Source organism: Tursiops truncatus, chromosome 11 (genome assembly GCF_011762595.2).
Source record: "Tursiops truncatus isolate mTurTru1 chromosome 11, mTurTru1.mat.Y, whole genome shotgun sequence".
Classification (NCBI taxonomy): Eukaryota; Metazoa; Chordata; class Mammalia; order Artiodactyla; family Delphinidae; genus Tursiops; species Tursiops truncatus.
Window position 1 is genome coordinate 36,539,419 of NC_047044.1, and position 19,186 is coordinate 36,558,604.

At 38.7% G+C, this 19,186-nt stretch overlaps 1 long non-coding RNA gene across 1 annotated transcript in view; it reads right to left on the bottom strand.

Annotated features, from left to right (window-relative positions):
- Window positions 1–309: 309 nt before the first annotated feature.
- Window positions 310–19,186, bottom strand: part of LOC141275770 (uncharacterized) — a 48,447-nt gene continuing 29,570 nt past the window's right edge. The window contains exon 4 of the long non-coding RNA XR_012324060.1: window positions 310–405. This is a non-coding gene — a long non-coding RNA (uncharacterized lncRNA). The remainder of the gene's footprint in view (window positions 406–19,186) is intronic.

Consider the following 19,186-nt stretch of genomic DNA (forward strand, 5'->3'; position numbering starts at 1 on the left):
GCTTTCACTTTACTATGGCTCACTCTTGAATTCTTTCCTGCCCGAAGCCAAGGACCCTCACTTGGCGGGCTGTCCCAGGGACTCACCCGGGACCTTGGATGTGACCATTCTCTCACACCCCATTTTCCTGCAACACGTATTTCCCGACACCTCGGCGCTCACGGGAGTTTCCTCAGTATCCCGGCTGGCTCCGCCAATTGTTGGGCTGCACCTCGCTGCAAGCCCTGTACTTGCCCAGCTTCAAGACTGAAGAAAAAGCCCGGAGTCAGCAACAGAGACATCAATGGTTTAATGGATAGGGGCAGCTTACTTGTCTGAAGCAAGGTCCTGGAGCAACACCTCACTGTGTGTGGATGGCGAACAAGACCTGGCAGCAGTCTTCACTCCCGGGAGAGGGGCGGTTACCTGTTTTAGTGGAAATAGACATCAGGTTGGCTCATCCCTTACCAGGGAAACTAGTAGAGGGGCACGCCCCTCACCGCCCCTATGATAAGCTATCATAGTGGAGATGTGCTGATCTAAAGCTAGAACAATCATTAGCTGGGGACTGGGGCAAGTACGTAGGAAGCAAAGAGTGAAGTTATTTATTGGTTTATAGCTTTATTTTTCTCTCGGCAAAATTTCTTGGAACTAAGTCAGGTTAACAGGTGATCTACAGTCTCTTCTGTCATAGTGACACAGATGCCTTCAATTCTCAGTTCTTATTTGCTGTCATTCTTCCTCTCAGGCTGGAGGATAGATCATTGTTATCTGGGGAAACAATCAGTCTAGATCTATACCACATTTTGTAAAGTCATGATTGCATAGCAAGTTGCTGGTGGTGTTATTTCAACTGCTACACATATCAGGTTTTCTTGTTCTTTTTGTAATATGATCATTTTGGGGGATCACTTGATAGGACGGTGACTGTAGAGTAGGGTATTGTAACCAAAATTGGGGTCTGGCTGCTCATCGCTCAAAAGTCAATAAGGAGGCAAGTTTGGTGGACAGGAAAGTTTGCTTTATTTTGGTTGCTGGCAACGGGGTGGGGAGGGCGGATGCCTGTCCAAAGGCCGACTCCCCTCCTACAACCAGTGGGCAAGAGCTTTTATTGCTGAAGGGAGGGGGCTACATGCAGAAACAGCACAGTCAGCTCTGACAGTCATCTTGAAATTGGTCATGCGATGGTCTGATCAGCGTCATCTTGATTGTTTTAAGTACAGTTAATCTTCAGTTCCAGGGTCGGTTTGTTCCCATTTCCTTGAGGCCCATTCTCGGAGTTGTGGCAGCTTAAATCATGGCTACAGTCTGGCCATCATGTAGTTAACTTCTTCCACCTGCTGGGGGTTTCAGTATCTACAAGACAGCCCACAGGATATGGCTCAGAATATTATCTATAGCCCTTGAGGAGGAACTAAAGTCCTTGACTATGCTTACTGACTAAACTATTATTATTTGGTCTCCTGTGACTGTTTTCCTTTGTTTCTGCATTTTCTCACTTCTCTGATTAAACTTATTCTTTGGCTAAGGTTTTTCCTAGACAAAAAAAGGCAGGCAGAGGACATGGGGGGCGGGGGGCATAGACCTTAGGGTCCTGCTCCGTTTCAGTATAAGATGTTGGAGATCACACATTTGAACTGTGCCATTCAGACAAATATGAGGAGCATAATTATAATCAGTTTATAGACTTCTAAGCCTAAATCCGAGAGTACCTAAATTAAACAAAGAAAACAGATCCTATCTTCATTCTGAAGAGTCTACAGAACCAGATTTGGAGGTATTAGCCAAATCAATTAATTGCATAATTTCTTCATTGGTTTTTCAGATCTTCTTAGTAATTTTAAAGGTCTCATAAATTTTGTAGAGATGAAGGTACAACAATTTTTCCTCTCAAATGGCATATTGACAACCTCAAGATGCCAGTATTCTGTCGAGGGCTCCTCTGTTTCAAATCATCATATTTCCAATCTCATGCAGTTCTTAGTGAGATTGTCTAGCTCCTCTGTCCATCATTGAACCATGGCAGGTAGGAACTTCCTCACTATCTGTGTCTCCTTTAAAGCATAATATGAAAAGCCCTGAGGACAGAACAAAGCTATCTAGAATTTCCATTGAGTGACTAAGGCTTTGAACCTCAAATTGAGGCCCAGTTTTTTTCCTTCTTGTATCAAGTTATAAAGTGAGCTCTTTTTCAAAGAAGGAGAAATAGGGGGCCAAAATGGACCCTGTGTGATATCAGATATCATCCTGAAGACAGACATCACTTTACTGAGATAACTAGATCCTGTCCAGCTTTTTGAGAGTATCAGATACATTATTATCATTATTATTATTGCCATAAATTCAATACCAGGCTTTGGAGTCTATCTAATGATGTGGTCTTGGCTATAATATCCCTATGGGGTATCTCAGTTTCATTGCATGGTTTCAGCCCCATTCAGAAGTAGTTAGGTGCTAGGCAGGAGATTATAAAGTGGAGACATGATTAAACAGATAAATGGTTAGATCTGATAGGGAATCAGATGCTTACATATTAAGCCTTCTTTGTAAGGTCTGTAAATGTAACAGAGGTAAAATGCAAGCCATTTATTTCCTATTTTCTTTCTGAGAATTAACTCTGTGAAAGTTTGGTTATAGAGTCTATTTATTACAAATGGACCTTGGCTGTTGTTTCAGTGGAAGCAGAAACCTTCCATTATAGATATTTTATGATAGGGGTTTTTACATTTTTGTTTACCTGGACTATTATGTTATCTACCAGATTAAAAAGTCATGTCATGTTTGAGTCCAGTTATTGATGAGAGCAAATGTGTTTTTACAAGGAATTTATACTTAAAGAAATTGGTTGGCACTCAGAGGTAAATGTACTCAAACCAAACAGTTCAATTGTACATTCTGTTTGAATCATGAAAAGATTGCAACCAGGGATTGGACTCATACCAAGGAGTATATGAGGATTCAGAAAGCAACGTGAAGTGTAAAATTTGTAAGTATTACGGTGAAGAAAAAACATATTTTTGTAAAACTTCAAAACCTTAATCCAGCAGAGGACAGAAATCATTCAGGAAAATAAAGAACAGAGGCATGATCCTGTCCCAGGGCTTCCGGGAAGATGGCGGAAGAGTAAGACGCGGAGATCACCTTCCTCCCCACAGATACACCAGAAATACATCTACACGTGGGACAACTCCTACAGAACACCTACTGAACGCTGGCAGAAGACCTCAGAACTCCCAAAAGGCAAGAAACCCCCCACGTACCTGGGTAGGGCAAAAGAAAAAAGAATAAACAGAGACAAAAGGATAGGGACAGGACCTGCACCAGCGTGAGGGAGCTGTGAAGGAGGAAAGGTTTGCACACACTAGAAGCCCCTTCGCGGGCGGAGACTGCAGGTGGCAGAGGCGGGGAGCTTCGGAGCCGCGGAGGAGAGCACAGCAACAGGGGTGTGGAGGGCAAAGCAGAGAGATCCCCGCACAGAGGATCAGGGCCAACCAGTACTCACCAGCCGGAGAGGCTTGTCGGTTCACCCGCCGGGCTTCGGGCGGGGCTGGGAGTTGAGGCTCGGGCTTTGGTCTGAGCACAGGGAGAGGACGTGGCTTGCCGGCGTGAACACAGCCTGCAGGGGGTTAGTGCGCCACGGCTAGCCAGGAGGGAGTCTGGGGAAAAGCCTGGAGCTGCCGAAGAGGCAAGAGACTTTTTCTTCCCTCTTTGTTTCCTGGTGCGCGAGGAGAGGGGATTAAGAGCGCTGCTTAAAGGAGCTCCAGAGACGGGCGCGAGCCGCGGCTAAAAGCGCAGACCACAGAGACGGGCATGAGACGCTAAGGCTGCTGCTGCCGCCACCAAGAAGCCTGTGTGCGAGCACAAGTCACTATCCACACCTCCCTACCGGGGAGCCTGTGCAGCCCGCCACTGCCAGGGTCCCCGGATCCAGTGACAACTTCCCCGGGAGAACGCACGCGCGCCTCAGGCTGGTGCAACGTCACGTCCGCCTCTGCCGCCGTAGGCCCGCCCTGCACTCCGTGCCCCTCCCTCCCCCGGGCCTGAGTGAGACAGAGCCCCCGAATCAGCGGCTCCTTTAACCCCGTCCTGTCTGAGCGAAGAAAAGAGGCCCTCCGACGACCTGCACGCAGAGGCGGGGCCAAATCCAAAGCTGAGCCCCTGGGAGCTGTGAGAACAAAGAAGACAAAGGGAAATCTCTCCCAGCAGCCTCAGAAGCAGCGGATTAAAGGTCCGCAATCAACTTGATGTACACTGCATCAGTGGAATACATGAATAGACAACGAATCATCCCAAATTAAGGAGGTGGACTTTGAGAGCAAGATTTATGATTTTTTCCCCTTTTCCTCTTTTTTTGAGTGTGTATGTGTATGCCTCTGTGGGAGATTTTGTCTGTATAGCTTTGCTTCCACCATTTGTCCTAGGGTTCTATCCGTCTGTTTTTGTTTCTTTTTTTTCTTTTAATAATTATTTTTTACTTTAATAACTTTATTATATTTTATCTTATTTTATTTTACTTTATCTTCTTTCTTATTTTTCCTTCCTTCCCTCCTTCCTTCCTCCCTCCCTCCCTCCTTTCTTTCTTTCTTCCTTTTCTTTCCTTCTTTCTACTTCTACTAATTCTTTCTTTCTACTTTTTCTCCCTTTTCTTCTGAGCCGTGTGGATGAAAGGCTCTTGGTGCTCCAGCCAGGAGTCAGTGCTGTGCCTCTGAGGTGGGAGGGCCAACTTCAGGACACTGGTCCACAAGAGACCTCCCAGCTCCACATAATATCAAATGGCAAAAATCTCCCAGAGAACTCCATCTCAACACCAGCACCCAGCTTCACTCAACGACCAGCACGCTACAGTGTGGACACCCTATGCCAAACAACTAGCAAGACAGGAACGCAACCCCACCCATTAGCAGAGAGGCTGCCTAAAATCATAATAAGTCCACAGACACCCCAAAACACACCACAAGATGTGGAGCTGCCAGCCAGAAAGACAAGATCCAGCCTCATCCACCAGAACACAGGCACTAGTCCCCTCCACCAGGAAGCCTACACAACCCACTGAACCAATCTTAGCCACTGGGGACAGACACCGAAAACAACGGGAACTACGAACCTGCAGCCTGCAAAAAGGAGACCCCAAACGCAGTAAGATAAGCAAAATGAGAAGACAGAAAAACACACAGCAGATGAAGGAGCAAGATAAAAACCCACCAGACCTAACAAATGAAGAGGAAATAGGCAGTCTACCTGAAAAAGCATTCAGAATATTGATAGTAAAGATGATCCAAAATCTTGGAAATAGAATAGAGAAAATGCAAGAAACATTTAACAAGGACCTAGAAGAACTAAAGATGAAACAAACAACGATGAACAACACAATAAATGAAATTAAAAGTACTCTGGATGGGATCAATAGCAGAATAACTGAGGCAGAAGAACGGATAAGTGAGCTCAAGATACAATAGTGAAAATAACTACTGCAGAGCAGAATAAAGAAAAAAGAATGAAAAGAACTGAGGACAGTCTTAGAGACCTCTGGGACAACATTAAACACACCAACATTCGAATTATAGGGGTTCCAGAAGAAGAAGAGAAAAAGAAAGGGACTGAGAAAATATTTGAAGAGGTTACAGTTGAAAACTTCCCTAATATGGGAAAGGAAATAGTTAATCAAGTCCAGGAAGCCCAGAGAGTCCCATACAGGATAAATTCAAGGAGAAATACACCAATACACATATTAATCAAACTGTCAAAAATTAAATACAAAGAAAACATATTAAAAGCAGCAAGGGAAAAAAAACAAATAATGCACAAGGGAATCCCCATAAGGTTAACAGCTGATCTTTCAGCAGAAACTCTGCAAGCCAGAAGGGACTGGCAGGACATATTTAAAGTGATGAAGGAGAAAAACCTACAACAAAGACTCCTCTACCCAGCAAGGATCTCATTCAGATTTGATGGAGAAATTAAAACCTTTACAGACAAGCAAAAGCTGAGAGAGTTCAGCACCACCAAACCAGCTTTACAACAACTGCTAAAGGAACTTCTCTAGGCAAGAAACACAAGAGAAGGAAAAGACCTACAATAATGAACCCAAAACAATTAAGAAAATGGGAATAGGAACATACATATCGATAATTACCTTAAATGTAAATGGACTAAATGCTCCCACCAAAAGACACAGATTGGCTGAATGGATACAAAAACAAAACCCATATATTTGCTGTCTACAAGAGACCCACTTCAGACCTAGAGACACATACAGACTGAAAGTAAGGGCATGGAAAAAGATATTCCTTGCAAATGGAAACCAAAAGAAAGCTGGAGTAGCAATTCTCATATCAGACAAAATAGACTTTAAAATAAAGACTATTAGAAGAGACAAAGAAGGGCACTACGTAATGATCAAGGGATCGATCCACGAAGAAGATATAACAATTGTAAATATTTATGCACCCAACATAGGAGCACCTCAATACATAAGGCAAATACTAACAGCCATAAAAGGGGAAATCGACAGTAACACATTCATAGTAGGGGACTTTAACACCCCACTTTCACCAATGGACAGATCATCCAAAATGAAAATAAATAAGGAAACACAAGTTTTAAATGATACATTAAACAAGATGGACTTAATTGATATTTATAGGACATTCCATCCAAAAACAACAGAATACACATTTTTCTCAAGTGCTCATGGAATTCTTCAGGATAGATCAAATCTTGGGTCACAAATCAAGCCTTGGTAAATTTAAGAAAATTGAAATCATATCAAGTATGTTTTCTGACCACAACACTATGAGACTAGATATCAATTACAGGAAAAGATCTGTAAAAAATACAAACACATGGAGGCTAAACAATACAACATTTAATAACGAAGTGATCACTGAAGAAATCAAAGAGGAAATAAAAGAATACCTAGAAACAAATGACAATGGAGACTGGACAACCCAAACTCTATGGGATACAGCAAAAGCAGTTCTAAGAGAGAAGTTTATAGCAATACAATCCTACCTTAAGAAACAGGAAACATCTAGAATAAAGAACCTAACCTTGCACCTAAAGCAATTAGAGAAAGAAGAACAAAAAAACCCCAAAGTTAGCAGAAGGAAAGAAGTCATAAAAATCAGATCAGAAATAAATGAAAAAGAAATGAAGGAAACGATAGCAAAGATCAATAAAACTAAAAGCTGGTTCTTTAAGAACATAAACAAAATTGATAAACCATTAGCCAGACTCATCAAGAAAAAAAGGGAGAAGACTCAAATCAATAGTATTAAAAATGAAAAAGGAGAAGTAACAACTGACACTGCAGAAATACAAAAGATCATGGGAGATTACTACAAGCAACTCTATGCCCATAAAATGGACAACCTGGAAGAAATGGACAAATTCTTAGAAATGCACAACCTGCCAAGACTGAATCAGGAAGAAATAGAAAATATGAACAGACCAATCACAAGCACTGAAATTGAAACTGTGATTAAAAATCTCCAACAAACAAAAGCCCAGGACCAGATGGCTTCACAGGCGAATTCTATCAAATATTTAGAGAAGAGCTAATCCCTATCCTTCTCAAACTCTTCCAAAATATAGCAGAGGGAGGAACACTCCCAAATTCATTCTACGAGGCCACCATCACCCTGATACCAAAACCAGACAAGGATGTCACAAAAAAAGAAAATTATAGGCCAATATCACTGATGAATAGAGATGCAAACATCCTCAACAAAATACTAGCAAACAGAATCCAGCAGCACATTAAACGGATCATACACCATGATCAAGTGGGGTTTATTCCAGGAATGCAAGGATTCTTCAATATACGCAAATCAATCAACGTGATACACCATATTAACAAATTGAAGTTGAAAAACCATATGATCATCTCAATAGATGCAGAGAAAGCTTTCGACAAAATTCAACACCCAGTTATTATAAAAACTCTGCAGACAGTAGGCATAGAGGGAACTTTCCTCAACATAATAAAGGCCATATATGACAAACGCACAGCCAACATCGTCCTCAATAGTGAAAAACTGAAAGCATTTCCAACAAGATCAGGAACAAGACAAGGTTGCCCACTCTCTCCAGTCTTATTCAACATAGTTTTGGAAGTTTTAGCCACAGCAATCAGAGAAGAAAAGGAAATAAAAGGAATCCAAATTGGAAAGAAGAAGTAAAGCTGTCTCTGTTTGCAGATGACATGATACAATACATAGCGAATCCTAAAGATGCTACCAGAAAACTACTAGAGCTAAACAATGAATTTGGTAAAGTAGCAGGATACAAAATTAATGCACAGAAATCTCTGGCATTCTTATGCACTAATGATGAAAAATCTGAAAGTGAAATCAAGAAAACACTCCCATTTACCATTGCAACAAAAAGAATAAAATACCTAGGAATAAACCTACCTAAGGAGACAAAAGACCTGTATGCAGAAAATTATAAGACACTGATGAAAAAAAGTAAAGATGATACAAATAGATGGAGAGATATACCATGTTCTTCGATTGGAAGAATCAACATTGTGAAAATGACTCTACTACTCAAAGCAATCTACAGATTCAATGCAAACCCTATCAAACTACCACTGTCATTTTTCACAGAACTAGAACAAAACATTTCACAATTTGTATGGAAACACAAAAGACCCCGAATAGCTGAAGCAATCTTGAGAACGAAAAACGGAGCTGGAGCAAACAGGCTCCCTGACTTCAGACTATACTACAAAGCTACAGTAATCAAGACAGTATGGTACTGGCACAAATACAGAAATATAGATCAATGGAACAGGATAGAAAGCCCAGAGATAAACCCACGCACATATGGTCACCTTATCTTTGATAAAGGAGGCAGGAATGTACAGTGGAGAAAGGACAGCCTCTTCAATAGGTGGTGCTGGGAAAACTGGACAGGTACATGTAAAAGTATGAGATTAGATCACTCCCTAACACCATACACAAAAATAAGCTCAAAATGGATTAAAGACCTAAATGTAAGGCCAGAAACTATCAAACTCTTAGAGGAAAACATAGGCAGAACACTCTATGACATAAATCACAGCAAGATCCTTTTTGACCCACCTCCTAGAGAAATGGAAATAAAAACAAAAATAAACAAATGGGACCTAATGAAACTTCAAAGCTTTTGCACAGCAAAGGAAACCATAAACAAGACCAAAAGACAACCCTCAGAATGGGAGAATATATTTGCAAATGAAGCAACTGACAAAGGATTAATCTCCAAAGTTATAGAGCAGCTCATGCAGCTCAATAACAAAAAGCAAACAACTGAATCCAAAAATGGTCAAAGACCTAAATAGACATTTCTCCAAAGAAGATATACAGACTGCCAACAAACACATGAAAGAATGCTCAATATCATTAATCATTAGAGAAATGTAAATGAAAACTACAATGAGATATCATCTCACACCAGTCAGAATGGCCATCATCAAAAAATCTAGAAATAATAAATGTTGGAGATGGTGTGGAGAAAAGGGAACCTTCTTGCACTGTTGGTGGGAATGTAAATTGATACAGCCACTGTGGAGAACAGTATGGAGGTTCCTTAAAAAACTAAAAATAGAACTACCATACGACCCAGCAATCCCACTACTGGGCATATACCTTGAGAAAACCATAATTCAGAAAGAGTCATGTACTAAAATGCTTATTGCAGCTCTATTTACAATAGCCCGGAGATGGAAACAACCTAAGTGTCCATCATCGGATGAATGGATAAAGAAGATGTGGCACATATATACAATGGAATATTACTCAGCCATAAAAAGAAACGAAATTGAGCTATTTGTAATGAGGTGGATAGACCTAGAGTCTGTCATACATAGTGAAGTAAGTCAGAACGAGAAAGACAAATACCGTATGCTAACACATATATATGGAATCTAAGGAAAAAAAAGGTCATGAAGAACCTAGGGGTAAGACAGGAATAAAGACACAAACCTACTAGAGAATAGACTTGAGGATATGGGGAGGGGCAAGGGTAAGCTGTGACAAAGTGAGAGAGTGGCATGGACATATATACACTACCAAACATAAAATTGATAGCTAGTGTGAAGCAGCCACATAGCACAGGGAGATCGGCTCGGTGCTTTGTGACCACCTAGAGGGGTGGGATAGGGAGGGTGGGAGGGAGGGAGATGCAAGAGGGAAGAGATATGGGAACGTATGTATATGTATAACTGATTTACTTTGTTATAAAGCAGCAACTAACACACCATTGTAAAGCAATTATACTCCAATAAAGATGTAGAAGAAAAAAAAAAAGAACAGAGGCATGAAGATTAAAGCAAGACAATCTGTAGCTCTGGTGAACTAGATCTTGTCCTGCAGGTTTTGGGTGCATGCTGTGTTCATCCTACAGTTATCCTCTTGATATGAAGCCCTTGGTTGATGAAGTCTCCTTCTGATGACTATCTGCTTCTGAAGTATTCTTAAGAATCCTTTATTTTAAATCTCTCAAAAGAATGGCAGTCCAAGTGTTGAAGTATGAAGCTTTGCATCTCTTTAGCTGAGATCCATGAATCTGAGGATCTATACCACAGATTTTAACTGCTATGTTAGTGGTTAGAAGTACCTAATACAGTTGTTTCCAAAGTAATTCCAAGACATTTTCCATCTTATTTCTTTTTCAGAAGATAAAATCTCTGAGTTCTATCATGTAAAGTTTGAGAGGTTGTGAAGGAAAGGCAGCTTGTCCATGTTGGTGATAAAAATAAATTATTGCATGAGTTCTTTGAAGTAGTCTGCCATGTGCTGATGTCTGACTATGTAAGTTAGACTAGAACATCAGAGGAGAAATACCCACCCTCATATAGTGACATGTAATAACTTTATATGGTGACAGTTGATGGGTCTCAGAAAGTATGGATCTCATTGTTATGAGAACATTCTTAGTGAAATCTAAGAGTGACAGCTAATTTTGCCCACTTGAATTTAAATGTGCCATTGCCTCTCTGCTTTGTTAAGGATTGAGTGTAATCTGAACAATAAAGTTTCTAATTACACAACAAGCCTTTCAAAGTTCTATAGTAAGAGTCCCAGGAAAATGAGTACCTTTATCACTGGAGAAGTAGGTTGGAATTCCCCACACTGAAAACATGAAATTAAGTAACTTTTTGCTACTTCAGAGCCATGTCTCTTTAGCAAGGCTCATGCTGAGAATAAGCAATGTCTGGATATGCTATAAACTCATAGCATATGTGAAATCTATTTGGAAGTGTTCAATGGGACCAGGAGGCTTGGGTTCTTCTTGACCATGTCTCACGCTTATACTGGTGACAGAAATGATAGGCACTGGAGACATACTCAGAAATTTTAGTAAAATTCTCCCACCCCCAAGTGTTGGCTGAGTACAAAGCCTATTTTGTCTTCAATGTTGTGGGTTAATTTTGTGTAAAATACTTGCAAATTTACACTTGAAGACCTCTGCAACCACCAAGGGATCATCTTGGAAGCACTAGAGATTATCCTCCTGTAATGTGCGTCTAGATTTCTCTCAATAACCCTTTTGTCATTTGGCCAATGGTATATATCTATCTAACCATTTATTCTATTTGGTAAGTCATTTTTTATTTTGGAATAAATCGTATCAGTAGCAATGAGATAAAAAAGTGTATGTATAATGAAAACTTACAGTCTGATTCTCTCTTATTCAAAAGGTTGATGAGGAATATGTAAACTATACAAAGTGTTGGTCAACATTTATTATCCACTATGGAGGCCATAATGATATATTGACCAGAAACCCTAAATCTTCCAAAAAAGCGTAAATCATTACCTACTTCAAAACTTATCAGATACTTGAGACTGTGGAAGGCACATTTAGATTAAATGAAGTTAGTTTTGCTTGTTCTTAACCCCAGATTTTCTTTTTCATATACAAGAAAAATGATATGTTAGGTTTAATTAATTGGATCCATTAGCAGCAGCAGAATTTAGCAAATAGTTAAATTATACCAGTTCCACAAAAATGTCATTAGATGCTTAAAATAGGAAATAAGTTAAATTTTTATAATGGCTTGTGTTTAAACAAAATACTCATTCCATGAAATCAAAGTAAGTGTTTTGGAAGCTCATCCTGGAAAAGGAGATATATTTAGCATTATTAAATTGCTGTTGTAAATTTAGTTTAAAAGTTAAGAAATAAATTTAAAGATTTTTGGGTTGATAATGCAACTAAAAGTTTTTGGGTAGAGTACAGTGTTGTTATAAGAAGATGGCTATTAACTAAATTAAGAAACCTACAACGTGGAAATGTACTTGGGATATGTTATGGACAAGTGTCCAAATTTATGACTTTATAAATATATACATACTTAGAGTAACTGAGAAACCAATTGTCTGTGACAAAACTGATGTCAAGTAGAAGTAAATACTTCAGCATGACAGTGAGTACCTTTTTTTTAATGCCCAGTGTCATTCAGAGTTTAGAAATGTTTGAACCTTTGAAGAACTATCTGTAATTGAATGTATCTTACCATGACACTGAACTTTTAAATAAGTGATTTCTCTAAATCTTGGTTGCACTTCACTGAAAATCAATGAAGAATCTTTAAATATTCAACAAACAGAATGCCAAAAGTCTATTTTTTGAAGCTTTTGGAGACTTGCAGTTATTGAAAACAAAGTTTACAAACAGAAAGACCTAGAAATTTATCCATAAAAAGCAAATGAAGAAGAGAACAAATTAAATGATAGGGATTTAAACAGTATATAAGATTTAGTTTGAAATTATAGAATTGCATTTGGAAAAAGTTGATTTTGATAGAGATCTCATTTTTCATTGGTTAATTTAGATTCTGTACAAGAATGCCAAGAAGGTTTATAATTTTGCAAGATCTGAATTTGGCAAAACATCTAAAGCAATTATAAATAGAGATAACTTACTTGATAAGTTTTTCATGTAAATCTTTGTCAGAGATAAATTTTGTCAGAGATAAATTTTCTGACTGCAGGTAAAAATGATGTACTTATGCAAATATTTACCATGAAATATTTACTCATTTAAATAATATTAGAATTGAGAATATCCTCTTTTTAGCAGAATTTGCTTTGAGCTTATCGGTTATCCCAGTTCTGTAGAGAGAATATTTTCTTAGTGAAAAGTATTGCGATTACAGAAAAGATTCTATTGAAGATATCAACATCAAATTTATTAACCCTCTATTTGGTTTTGAAGAAGATTGCAGAGAATTTTATAAAAGTATTAAATAATGAAACAATTAAAAATGCATTTTTTAGAAAATACCAGTGATATGGTGTTGGGACAGTTACAACTAAGGACCTGATTAAAAGCATTTGCCTATGTACCAGTAGTATTTCTGCTGTTTACACTATTTTTTAGTATTCTGATAATCAAGATAGTTTCCCCCTTTATTGAGCTCTTGTGTTATCTTTACTTTCTAAATAGAATTTTAATTTTGAAAATATCTTTCAATAGAATTTTATACATCCACCAGCATAATAAAACCAAACTTTAGGCAAGCAAATAATATTTCAAATATTTATATTAGTGTAATTATTTTAGTGACCTATATTCACTCTTAAAATGCTTTCAGTTTGGACAGGAGATGATATGGTCTCTCCAGCTCATGGGGTAAATAAAAGAGAAATGGTAGGAAATAAAGTTAAAAAGGGAGGCTGGGGTCAAATTATGAAGGACACTGAAGGTGAGGGTAAGGAGTTTGGATTCCATGGGAGAGACAGACAAGGAAAGAATTATTTCTGTCACACATTTAAGGTGCAGGAAATTGAGCTAAAATTGATTTACCCTATGCCTTGAATAGTCTATTACACCGTAAGTTTCTATTTTTAACATGAAAATAATATGATAATCGTGATGTCTTCCAACTGTTAATTGGTTGTAGAATCACATAATTTTAGGAAGAATAAGTTTTTCCTGAAAGCTTATTGTATTTTATGAGTTTAGTTTATCACAACGTTGAACTGCCAACATCTTTTGGTGAAGATTAATTTTAATCTTATACAATGGCTTTGCCGTCTGGCAAAGAACTTCCATACACTTAGTCAAAATGTGGTATCCACACCTGAATTCAGTTCACCATTTTCCCTCCTTTCCCTATTTGGCTTATTGGATTTAAGGTGTTTGAAAGTTCTTTTCTTTATTCTTTGTCTGAATAATCCCTTCCTTCAGGTGTTTGCCTCTTTATTTCACTCAGGTGTATGGTCTCAACATAATGTGGTGTTCATTCTTATCCAGCAATCTCTCCACTTGTCTTTTGCTTAATGTTTTTTTCTACGTGGTTGACCCATAAGAAATTATCAATATTTGAGCTACAGAAACAACAATTTCAAGAGTTTTAACCTATTGCATCTCCTCTTGCTTCTTATCCTTCTTGTCTTGGATACCTAGATCACTTATCTCTTTTCTCTTCCTTCTTCTTCTCCAGTTAGTTCTATGGCATCATTTCATCCAAATAATTTTTATTATTTTAACATCCTGGGGTTTTCATAGTATATTAGATTGTCTTCATATTGTATTAGATTATTAGTAAGCAACATTTTTGAGCACTTTCTACATGCCAAATATTTTCTATGGGCTTTACAAGTATCAACTCCTTTACTCCTTCAAAAAACCCTATGAAGTAGATACTGTTATTATCCTCATTTTACAGATGAGAAAACAGTTACTTATGGTTTAAGCAATGTTTCCATAGCCACACGGATAATAAATATCCAAGTCAGAATTTGAACCCAGGCACTCCTTACTACTATACCATACTATGTTTTATAATTAATAAAGGTGGAGGGGGGATTGGGAATTAATACAGTATAGGACACAATAGGGCAAAAGCAGTAATTCCAGTGAAGGGGCTAAAAATAAGTTATTTGGTTTAAATAGGGACGTGTCAAATTTAGACTATTTCTGGCAAACATAACGATCACAGAGGAGTTTTAAAACGATGGAGAACTTTGGGGACTCTGCTTCTGCAGTACACTATGGAGGTTGTGGAAGCACACTACTGGAAAGAGTTCCATCCAGAGATATTTATTTTGAAAACTATTTAGGAAAGAGGGGGGGCAAGTCTAGTCCCTGAGCTAAAGGACTAAGAGGAAAAAGGAAAGAGAATATGCACCATTCAGTAATCTGATGTATCCTTCAGGGATGTCCCTGCTCAAGGTACCAGTCATCAAGGGGACAAGAGTTGAGGGAAGTTCTGAAATAACAAAAGCCCACGCAGGAGGGGCTCATATAGATGGGCCAAGTTCCTCACAGAGACATTCCAGAGGAACTGCCACTTATTACCTAGGTTCAATATTTGTTGATGCAGCAGGCAGTTTCTACATTGTTGTTGCTGATTGCATGCTCATCACAATCAGCTGGGATGAGGTTCTGATTGTGATAATTATGACATCGCTAAGAGAATCTTATCACACTTTCAAAATAATCATATCTTATTCCAAACATCTCAAATTTATGCATTATGTTGTTAATAAATGATAATGTAAAATTCTAAGAAAACAGTAATACCCCTAATAAATCATTGTGTATATTTATAGGGTATGGTAGAAAATAGATTTGATATGAATGCTGACTCTTTGAATGTGGGTAAATTGAACATGTATAACTAGTTGTGTAAAAGTTTATTTTCTGGCCTCAGAGCATATAAATCAATTGTAATTTGTTGAATATAGTTTCAGTTCATATATAACTGTAGCAAATGAAAGAAAAGTGAGATAAAGATCCTTAAAGAGACTTTTCTCATGATCCAATTAGATAAAAAGAAGTTGCTTTGCAACAAGAAAATGTTCCACTTTTAACCTGTAGGAGTTTTAAATCTTGGCAATGATAACACGGTGCACCAAATAATACTAACTTAGGAGTCTTTTCTGTTTGAGCAAGATCAAGAGAAGTTAAATCCTCAAGGTATGTAGAGTCCTAAATTCCTTGAAAATTTAGGGAACTTTTACAGGCAAAGTTTATACATTGACTTTAAATCACATGTTTTCCGATTGTCTAAGACAAGTCATATATACAGTATTTGTGTTAAAATGGGCTGCTCTGATACTTTTATATATATTATACCTATTATATAGACTATATATATAGTATATATATATATACAGCATTAGCATTATACAGCATATATATATATACAGCATATATATGTATATATATATATACAGCATTAGGTTATAAATATAATTATTATTACAGCTTATAAATTTATATCAGGATAATTTAAGGTATTTCAAAAATTGTTTTTGACTAATGATATATCCTAGCAGGGGTTGATAGCTTTAGGACACAGTATGTAGACAGTATGTGTATCTGCTTGTAGTGATCAGGGTGAATTCAAATGATAGGAAACTGAGATCATACTTCCTAGCAGCATGCTGCTGAGCTGCAGAAATTTGTAGGCTTATCCTAGTTCTTATAGAAAAAAATTGGGGGAGTTAATAACTCATGACTTGTGGTGTTTGGAGTTAAGGGTAGTGGTGAGAGGTGTTAGGATCATAGAAACCAGTCTCCTTTATGCCTGGAGAATTCTGAAATCTCAAAGTAGGCTGATGGTAGGGAAGGCTTACAATCCTTTCAAGTTATGTTTAAATGTTGAAAGTGTTAAACTAGACTTGCACTGTCCAATATGCTAGCCTGTAGTCACATGCCTTTACTGAGCATTTGAAATATGGCTGGTCCTAATGCCATATGTGCCAAAAGTGCTAAATACAAATAGGATTTTGAAGATTTAGTATTTAAAAAGAGTGCTATATATCAGTTTAAAATATTGATTACATGATTAAAGGGTAATATTTTGGAATACTGGATTAAATAAAAATACATTAATGAAATTAACTTCACTGTTTTTTAAAATTTTCTTTTTAATATTGTTACTGAAAAATTTTAAATTGTATATGTGACTAGCATTTGTGGTTCATATTGTATTTCTATTGGATACCGTTGAGCTAGCCTAAAGTCTTGCTTCTCTATTCATTACTCATTCATTTTTTTATTTGGAAAGAGGATAATTTAACTGTTAAGTCTGGGAAAAGGAGCTGACTACCCAGACTCAGTCCTTCCCTCTCTCCATTCTTTGGGAGGCAGCCTGTCCATCAGAAGCATGCCTTATCATCTGCTTTTCTGCCAAGGATTAAGGAACCTGCTCCTGGGGAGGAGAATACTGCAGTTTTCCAGCTGTGCCTATGACTGGGTAGGTAATTCCATCTCATTTGAGGTGATGTATTAGCAGGTTCTACCAGCACAGTTCTAAGCCATTTCCTATAAACAAGTTTTTAAAAATAATAACACATATCTGATCTCATCTCCATTTTTTTTTTTTTTGGATTCCTGTATCTATCATGTAGTTTGATTTTATCTCAGATAGGGAAAATTCTCCTTTATATTAGGACCTCTCAAACTCTTAACAGCTGGAAGAGAGAAGGGATTGCAGAGCAACTGTCTGTATCCTGACAATCAACATGACACAGATGCATGAGTTAACTGTGTATTAATTGATTGTCATGGAACATAACCAGGTTTGAGCCATCCCAACCTAATATCAATCAAGAGGGTAGAGTCTGGGGCCAAGAGGATTCTAGCAAAAAGAGGCTGAACAGTAGACTGTCAAGGGCAGGGGCTGGAGAGGCAGAAGAGGGGGTTTGATGGAGTGGGAAGCCACAGGAGGTCAGTCAGAGAGTGCCCGACCCCTCCCATGGAACCGTGCAAATTAGAGACGCCTGTGGAGGTCTTCCAGAAAATCTGCATTTGAATGCCTGTCTCATCAAGAATCCTAATGGCTGGATTACAACAATACTAATCATTTAAGAGATGATTTTTCCTTTTCCCCAACTATTCTCCAGGTCTTAGGTTTTCAGAGAAGAAAGAGAGATACAGAAGTAGCAGAGTGAGGTGAGAATGACAAACAAGAAAAGTGCAATAGACAATCTCCTCCTTCCCTGCGTACTAAGTCATGGTTCAGGCCTTGAATTGATTGTGAAATCAAATTTTCTGGTGAACCTCTACGAGATATTTTAACGCCTGAAAACACATAGTGAAATGGAATGATATGAGAAAGCAAGAGACCTGTCTGAGGAGTCCTCAAGGAGTAGGAATGGGAGACGTATTACAGCAGGGATTATTAGATGTTACCCTACATCAGAAGCACTTGGAGAGCTTCTTAAAATACAAATTGCAGGGCTTCCCTGGTGGCGCAGTGGTTGAGAGTCTGCCTGCCGATGCAGGGGACACGGGTTCGTCCCCCGGTCCGGGAAGATACCACATGCCACGGAGCGGCTGGGCCCGTGAGCCATGGCCGCTGAGCCTGTGCGTCCGGGGACTGTGCTCCGCAATGGGAGAGGCCACAGCAGTGAGAGGCCCGTGTACTGTAAAATAAATAAATAAAAATAAAGTACAAATTGCAGGTCCCATCTCCAGTTTTTAATTCAGTAGGTTTGGGAGGGTCTCTGGGGCCTGAGAATTTACATTTCTAAATTTCCAGGTGATAAAAGAAATTTTCCCTTATTGAGGTATGGGGAAGTCATTCTGGCTTTTATGTGAGTTAACCTGAATGTTATGCTAATTAGAACAGACTGTTTTTGGCCTATCGAACATATGTTGTACATATGCTTTAATTATTAAAGAAAAGAGCACACTGACCACAAGTAAAGATTGTCCATGTTAAAAATAAAGATTCAATGCCTCTCTTCCTGGGACGCCAATGCTGGTACTCCCTTGATGATAAGGCTCCCTTCCCTGGTGCCAAGGCCACACTGACTCGCTGTGTACGTGCTGGTCTACTGTTTTTGGAACCTTGAAGAAATGTATCCCTCACTTGTTTAACAAATTTTTTTTTTTTTTTTTTGCGGTACGCGGGCCTCTCACTGTTGTGGCCTCTCCTGCTGTGGAGCACAGGCTCCGGACGCGCAGGCTCAGCGGCCATGGCTCACGGGCCCAGCCGCTCCGCGGCACGTGGGATCTTCCCGGACCGGGGCACGAACCCGTGTCCCCTGCATCGGCAGGCAGACTCTCAACCACTGCGCCACCAGGGAAGCCCTGACTTGTTTAATATTCTTTATTCTGACAAGATATAAAACTGTGCTGAAAACCATGCATCTCCAGAGCAGTTTCTTAGAGTAATCTGGGAAATTGGCTGCCAAGCTATCGTCGTCAGTTTGGCTCAAACAAAACTCTTTTCTATTCTTATTATTGATTGTTATTG